We start from the raw sequence: 8766 nt of genomic DNA, 5'->3' as shown, positions 1-8766 counted from the left end.
ATCTATTCTATTCTATTCTATTCTATTCGATTCTATTCTATTCTATTCTATTCTATTCTATTAGATTCTATTCTATTCTATTCTATTCTATTCTATTCTATTCTATTCGATTCTATTCTATTCTATTCTATTCTATTAGATTCTATTCTATTCTATTCTATTCTATGTCAGTTGCTTAGCTGGTTCAAATTAATTGGATATACTTCAAGGTGTTTTGAATGTTAAAACAAGATCATGATAAATAAGAGGAATGGATATGTAGAACAGAAACACACATAGCTCTAAATAGTGTTCATTTTGACTTCTGTGAGCATGTGGAGCTGGTCTGGTCTCCTGGGGGCAGTGCTCTTCCTGTCCAGATCTCTAGTGAAGTAGAGTGAAGTTTCTCCTGGAGAGACACTTTAGAGATTGTCCATTCAGCCTCTGAGCCTCTGAGTCCATCTTCTGAGGGCCAGCATCTGTCGGAAGAAGTGCCAAGATAAAAGCGACTGAGGGCTGAGAAGTCCTGCTGTGTGCTGACTCGAGCTGTGGCTGGAGTAATGGAAAAGGTCAGAAGTCAAAAAGTCATCTGTGCTGCCTTGATCTTAGTTCACACACACCCACACCCACTGGATTACCTAAGATAACTTAAAGAAACCTCGCAGACACAATTGAGGCCAAAGATGTCACTGCTTTATGATGCCTGAGCTGCTCACTGCGTTATGTTGCTGGGCAAATACTGCAGAAATTAATCCTAATAGCCTTGGTTCTGTTCTATTCTATTCTAATCATTTCTGTTGTAACACTATGGCAGCTTAATTGTTCCTTGGGTTAACTAGCTGAGCGAAGGTTGGAAAAATAACTCCTCATAGCCTTGGTTCTATTCTATTCTATTCTATTCTCTTCTATTCTATTCTATTCTATTTTAGTCATTTCAGTTGTAACACTATGGCAGCTTAATTGTCCATTGGATTAACTAGCTGAGCGAATGTTGGAAAATAAATTCTCATAGCCTTGGTTCTATTCTATTCTATTCTGTTCTATTCTATTCTATTCTATTCTATTCTATTCTATTCTATTCTATTCTATTCTATTCTATTCTATTCTATTGTGACATTATGATGACTTAACTGTCCACTGGGTTCAATAACTGAGTAAATGCTGCAGAAATGAATCCTAATAGCCTTGGTTCTGTTCTATTCTATTCTATTCTATTCTATTCTATTCTATTCTATTCTATTCTATTCTATTCTATTCTATTCTGTTGTGACATTATGATGACTTAACTGTCCACTGGGTTCAATAACTGAGTAAATGCTGCAGAAATGAATCCTAATAGCCTTGGTTCTGTTCTATTCTATTCTATTCTATTCTATTCTATTCTATTCTATTCTGTTGTGACATTATGATGACTTAACTGTCCACTGGGTTCAATAACTGAGTAAATGCTGCAGAAATGAATCCTAATAGCCTTGGTTCTGTTCTATTCTATTCTATTCTATTCTATTCTATTCTATTCTGTTCTGTTCTATTCTATTCTATTCTATTCTATTCTATTCTATTCTATTCTATTCTGTTGTGACATTATGATGACTTAACTGTCCACTGGGTTCAATAACTGAGTAAATGCTGCAGAAATGAATCCTAATAGCATTGGTTCTATTCTATTCTATTCTATTCTATTCTATTCTATTCTATTCTATTCTATTGTGACATTATGATGACTTACTGTAACTGTCAATTGGGTGCAATAATTGAGCAAATGCTGCAAAAATTTAATTAAATTCTATTCTAATGTAACAACATGGTGGCTTATTTGTTCCTTGGGTTAAATAGTTGAGTAAATGCTGCAGAATTGAATCCTAATAGCATTGGTTCTATTCTATTCTATTCTATTCTATTCTATTCTATTCTATTCTATTTTATTCTATTCTATTCTATTCTGTTAATATGATGGCTGAACTCTTCCCCAGATGAACTAGCTAAGCATGGCTGTTTTTGTTATTCTATTCTATTCTATTCTATTCTATTCTATTCTATTCTATTCTATTCTATTCTATTCTATTCTATTCTATTCTATTTCATTGTTACAGCAGGATGACTTAATTGTCCATTGGGTTAACTAGATGAGCAAATGCTGCAGAAATGAATCCTAGTAGCCTTGGTTCTATTCTATCCTATTCTATTCTATTCTAACAGAAAAAAATGGTTGAAATTTTGAACTGGCTTTGCATGGCTGTTACACTGACTTTGCTATTCTATTCTATTCTATTCTATTCTATTCTATTCTATTCTATTCTATTCTATTCTATTCTGTTCTACTGTATTTTATTCTATTCCAAATGTATGATGACCAGTCAACGAATTAACAAGCTGTGTAAAGGATGTAGAAATGACTTTAGTGGCTCTGGCTATTCTGTTGTTCTTTTCACACACCTACTGGATTACAGAAGATATTATTATGAAACTTATTTGAGATCTGTAGACTATAGATGTTGCTAGCTTTTCACCATGATAACTACCTGTTCAAAGGAAGCAGAAATTAATTCCTGGTTTTGTTACTCTATATTGAATTTTAATTAAAAAAAATTCTGTTAGACGCTTAACTGCCAGCTCTCACTGTAATTGTGTTTTGCCATATTTTAATACAGGCATAGCACTGGTTAATGTCCCGTCACTCTTTATGTTTCTCTTCCAAGGTCGGTTCATACCCAAGTCAAAGGAAAAGGGAAAAGATAAAAGAAACCATTAGGATGCATAAACGACACTCCTTTTTCAAGCGAACGTGTCACTACGGTAGCTTCAGACGGGTGACAAACCTTCACACCCTCCATGTTCACATTGAGATACGGGCCCTTAAAGCTCCATACGGCTCCCGATGAATTCGGCGTCTATCATTGCATTATAATTCAGCGCTTCTGACATAACACTCCAGCTTCTGTGATGGATATAAAAGTAAGCTTCTATCAAGTCATATATCTCTAAGCCCTGCGCCACTGATCCTAGCCAGAGCAATTTATAACCGCCGAAAAACAAGCTTTTTATCTTCTTATCTGGCTGCTCTACAAGAGTTGTCAGCTCCATGGTCCGCTGGCTAAAAAAAAAAACATCCAGAGGATTTCACAGAGATGAGACAGACGCTCGGGAACAAAGAGCTTTAGTTATAAACTGCTGTTTAAGGAGATTTGACAGGCCCTGCCAATACTGTAAGCACATAAATGTCTCAGAAAGGTGTTTGATGATCTGAATGGCTGTTCAGTACACAGAAAGTCTCGCCACCAGAAGTGCCATTTCACTACTAATGCCCGATTAAAGCATAATGCTCTCTGGCTCTTCCGTTAATTTCAAGGAAATCGTTTCCAATCAAATGCAAGTCAGTCTGAAGTACTGCACTGTTTCAGAAGTGCTAGAAACACTTGACTTGGCTCTTGTATATAAAGTGCATGTGTAATGCTTTGAATGCTTTAACATAGCTTGACTGTCCTTGTGCTGAATTCCTGAAAACATATTGCAAACCTATTCATGATTATATCTTTAAAATGATTAAATATAATGCAATGTCTGAAAGATCAACCGGAAAATATTCACGATAAATGACTATATGTATGGTCACACATTATTTTAATGTGCACTGTAAAACCCAACAGTCAACTTGATCAAATGAATTGAGTGTAGTCAACTCAAAATGTACTGCAAGTTAATTCTACTCATTTGAAAAGAGTTTTGAACTCAGTGTTGAAGACAATGAGTTAATTACCTCATTACTTCAGCTTAAATGGTGTAAGTTCACAGTACTCATATAGACTAGTTTTTTAACTCAAATGCTTTGTAGCAATAGGTTTCCTTAAATAGGTTTGAGTTGTCTTAACTTATTGGGTTTTACAGTAGCTGGTTGGTTTGAGTTGTCTTCATTTATTGGGTTTTGCGATGCTCAAATCGCTTCTTTTGCTCAAATGGATTAAGTTCACAGTACTTATTAGGAGTAGTTTTTGAACTTAAATGGCAATCGGTTTCCTCAAATGGTTTGAGTTACCTTAACTTTTTAGGTTTTACAGTGTACAATTCACACTAAAAAAACAGTTATGAAGATTTTTAGCTTAATAAATGACTAATTTGATGCTTATTAATAATTAGTAAGTAATATTTATCATTAGTCATTCCAGGTTGATCGTTCAGATATTGCATTATACTTTAATAGTTTAATAATTGTATCATTATTATTTATTTTTTATTATTGCATTGATACCAGTACCAAATCCAAAGTCTAAAAAAATCCAAGCAAAATTAATTCTGTCAGATTTTTGTCAAAATATCTCCAACTTTAATTATATTTTGTAATTAGATGGCAAATCGATGAAATTATATGTATACGTTTTCCACCTCACCAGATTTATATCACCGCATTACCTTGTTCAACAATAATAACCCAAATACTGACAGAACGCTTCAATTTTATTACTTGCAAACTAAATTAGCATGCACAGAAATAAAGCAACGTTTACATATTGGAGTCATTAGTTGCCAGACTCTCATGCAATCTGTTGGACCGTGCGATGGATGTGTTGTCCGTCTTCTTGGCTCATGTCTTCAACAGTGGTGATATTTTCAACAGTACGGGCAGTGTTTGGACGACAACTTCCTGCCATATGACATACTGATCCAGTGCGATCAATTTCACCAACAGGTAATCCAATCCACCTTTTGTCTAGTTTTAAGTTGGAAATTCACTAAGAAAATGTGAAGCACTGCGGCCTATTAGTTCTTGTAAACTTTTCATCAAACTCTTATCTTCATTTGAAAACACCATTTTTATTTAGGCCTCTAAAAATAAATATGTCATCATATACACCATCATTACATCATCACCAAGGAAAGTAAATAAAAGGATTTTTCTAATGCACAGATTACGCCGTTATTCCTGTACGAAATTTAGTCTTTCTTATTTCTTTAGTACGATAAGCAGTCTTATTTTTGTATGATATATCATTGCTTGGTTTTTTTTTTTTTGGATGTGTGGTGTATATACACTCACCGGCCACTTTATTAGGTACACCTGTCCAGCTGCTTGAACCGTGAGGTGGATGGGTGCTACAGTTCACACGGGCTCACTAAAATTGGACAATAGAAGATTGGAAAAGCGTTGCCTGTGATGAGTCTCGATTTCTGCTGCGACATTTGGATCGTGGGGTCAGAATTTGGCATCAACAACATGCAAGCATGGATCCATCCTGCCTTGTTTCAACGGTTCAGGCTGGTGGTGGTGTAATGTAGTGGGGCATATTAGACAATTTGGTCCCATTGGTACCAATTGAGCATTGTTTCAACGACACAGCCTACCTGAGTATTGTTGCTGACCATGTCCATCCCTTTATAACCACATTGTACCCATCTTCAGATGGCAGCTTCCAGCAGCATAAAGCACCATTTCATAAAGCGCAAATCATCTCAGACTTGTTTCTTGAACATGACAATGAGTTCACTGTAGTCAAATGGTCTCCACAGTCACCAGACCTCAATCCAATAGCGCACTTTTGGGATGTGGTGGAACGGGAGATTCACATCGTGGATGTGCAGCTGACAAATCATTAAGGCAGTTCTGATGGCAAAAGGGGGTCCAAACCAGTACTAATAAGGTGTACCTAATAAAGTGCCGGGTGAGTGTGTGTGTGTATATATATATATATATATATATATATATATATATATATATATATATATATCATTTGAATTTAAATGCATTATCCTTCAATTCTTAAAGATGTTAGATGTGAAAAACACATTTATTTTAATAAATGGTGTATAATGAAACAAATTTATTTAAATGAGTTAACATATATTGTCTACTGTATATTCACTGTGAAATGGATGAAAATATTAATTAACAAAGGCTGAGTACTCCTTTATGCTGTGCACTGTATATATGCTGTATATAAAATACCACTTAACTTCTAAATGGCTTCGCGTTAATGATCATTTAAGAGCATATCCTAATGGTATATTTTAATGTTACATCAAAGCTGTTCTCTTAACAATTCATCAACTATTACACATTTCACATCATTTAAATGTCACGTAAATGTACTTAATTGAGCAGTGCTGCACTTTAGATCCTGCATGTAAAGACCAGATGTTATGACATCTCTAAAAAAAAAAAAAGGTTTTGTTGGCGTCCCCCATGGTTTTGGAGATTCTGCCCCGCAGAGTGAGATGGGAAAACAATAGTCAGAAGAGTGAAAGCAGTGGAAAACGCTCATCACTTTCTCTCTCTCGCTCGCTCTCTCTCGTCCAGTGTAAAATTCCCCAGCGGGAGTATAAATTAGACCTCGCTCTTACGATTCCATCAATGTCAACAGATTAATGAAGCACTCACAGAAAAAGAAAAAAGCAGGGCTCTGTGATCGCACACACTGCCGTATCTTCAAAAGCCCAATACTTTACAGACGGCATGAAACTTTAATCAACTTTGCTTAGTGCCATGCATAAAAAGTCAAGGAGAAACAGCATATTCTTTGTGTCTTTGGTGAAGACTATAGCCATCAAAAATGCTCCATTTTTATGCTTCTGTTAAGTGACACTATTTCGCACCCCAAAAAATGACATTTCTGTCATCATTTACTCACCCTCATTAAACGCCGTGTGCATTCTGAAAGATTTTTGAAGACAGAATTTTTTATTTTTGGACGAACACACATTCAGGCTTTCAATTATTTTGGTTCTTTTACAGCTTATGATGTGCTAACTTGTATTCAAAAAGATTTCATCAGCATATGTATAGTCTATTAATAAAAATTCAGTTTATGTAGCAGCTTGGTTATCACTAAAAAGACTTATAAATGAGCTCAAATGCCCATTCATACCAAGAACAATGAATATAAAGATACAAATAAAAGAATGGTTTAGAAATTTATATGACACTGTTTAAAATATACAACTTTTTGTGCATTTTGAGCTTCAATTACTTGACAATGGCATTTTGGGGGGCTGAAAACGCATTATTGAAGTCTGACATCCTGTGAATCGTCCTGTGTTGCTTAACGGAGAGATTTTTTCAGTGCGTTTTAAAGATAATACTTTTAATATCTAATTCCTAATTAGTCATTTATTTAGTCTTTGCCATGGTGAGAGTGATAGATATTATTTTTCTACTTATTTCAGACACCAGTTTTCAGCCTAAAGTGTATTTTGAAGACTTAACTAGACTCAAGAATTTTTTTTTTTTTTGCTGCTTCTTCAAACTTATTTAATATTAGCTGAATCAACACTATTGTTGAGGCTTTTTTTGGGATAACTTAATTGTTTTATGTTCATTTATGTTGGGACAACATGAAGGAATTGTGTGGAACCCAGCATTTTTTACAGTGTAGGTCATTATGGACAACATAATTGTTTTATGTTCATTTATTTTGGGACAACATGAAGGAATTGTGTGAAACCCAGCAATTTCACAGTGTAGTGAAGTTAGTATATATATATATATATATATATATATATATATATATATATATATATATATATATATATATATATATATATATAATTTTTAAAAAATATTTTTAACATTTTTTTATTTTTTATTATAATTTTTTTATTTATTATGTTTTTATTTTTTTTTTGATTAACACATATTCACACTTTCAATTATTTTAATTCTTTTACAGTTTATGATGCGCTAACTTGTATTAAAAAATATTTCAACAGCTTGTGTGTTAGAAATAAAAGTCTATCAATAAAAAATCAGTTAATGTGGCAGCTTCTTTATCACAAAAAAAAAAAACTTGGAAATGACCTCAAATGCCCATTCATACCAAGATTAATGAATATAAAGATACAAATAAAAGAATGGTTTTTGACTCTTTTTGAACTTATTGAGCTTCAATTACTTGACAATGACATTTTGGGAGGCTAAAATGCATAGTTGGAGTCTGAAGTCCTGTAAAACAAATTCATAAATTGTTCCTTAACGGAGAGTTTTTTTTACATAAATTACATACTATTTTTTTTTCACAATTTTTTTTTACATTCAGCACATACTTAAAGATAATACTTTTAATATCGAATTCCTAACTAGTCATTTATTTTGTCTTTGCCATAGTGAGAGTGCATATTATCTTTCTTCTTATTTCAGACACCAGTTTTCAGCCTAAAGTTTCTTTTAAAGACTTAACTAGACTCAAGAAATTATTTTGCTTCTTCTTTGAACTTTTTGTTAAAAACTAGCTGAATCAACACTATTGTTGAGTTTTTATTTTGGATAACTTGATGGTTTTTTGTTCATTTATGTTGCGACAACATGAAGGATTTGTGTGGAACCCAGCATTTTTTACAGTGTAGGTCATTATGGTAACTTGGGAAGTTACGATAATTAGAAAAATTATAAGTTTTTCAACTTTTTCACTTTTCAACTCATTTTACTAGTAAAGTGGTGCATTGTCTTTGTGCCCTAATTATAGTGACTTCTGTGAGATTGCTATTCTTTCCAAAATAGAGATGTAGTTTTATTCTTATATTTAATTCTATAGATGTTTTTATTTTTCCCTTCTATTTAAAATTTAGCAAATTAGTGGGTAGCACGTTCGCCTCACAGCAACAAGGTTGCTGGTTCGAGCCTTGGCTGGGTCAGTTGGCGTTTCTGTGTGGAGTTTGCATGTTGACCCCGTGTTTGCGTGGGTTTCCTCCGGGTGCTCCGGTTTCCCCCACAAGTCCAAAAGCATGTGCTATAGATGAATTGTCCGTAGTGTATGTGTGTGAATGAGTGTGTATGGATGTTTCCCAGTGATGGGTTGCAGC

This window comes from Danio aesculapii, chromosome 6, assembly GCF_903798145.1.
Source record: "Danio aesculapii chromosome 6, fDanAes4.1, whole genome shotgun sequence".
Taxonomy (NCBI): Eukaryota; Metazoa; Chordata; class Actinopteri; order Cypriniformes; family Danionidae; genus Danio; species Danio aesculapii.
Note: the sequence above shows the minus strand (reverse complement) of the source record.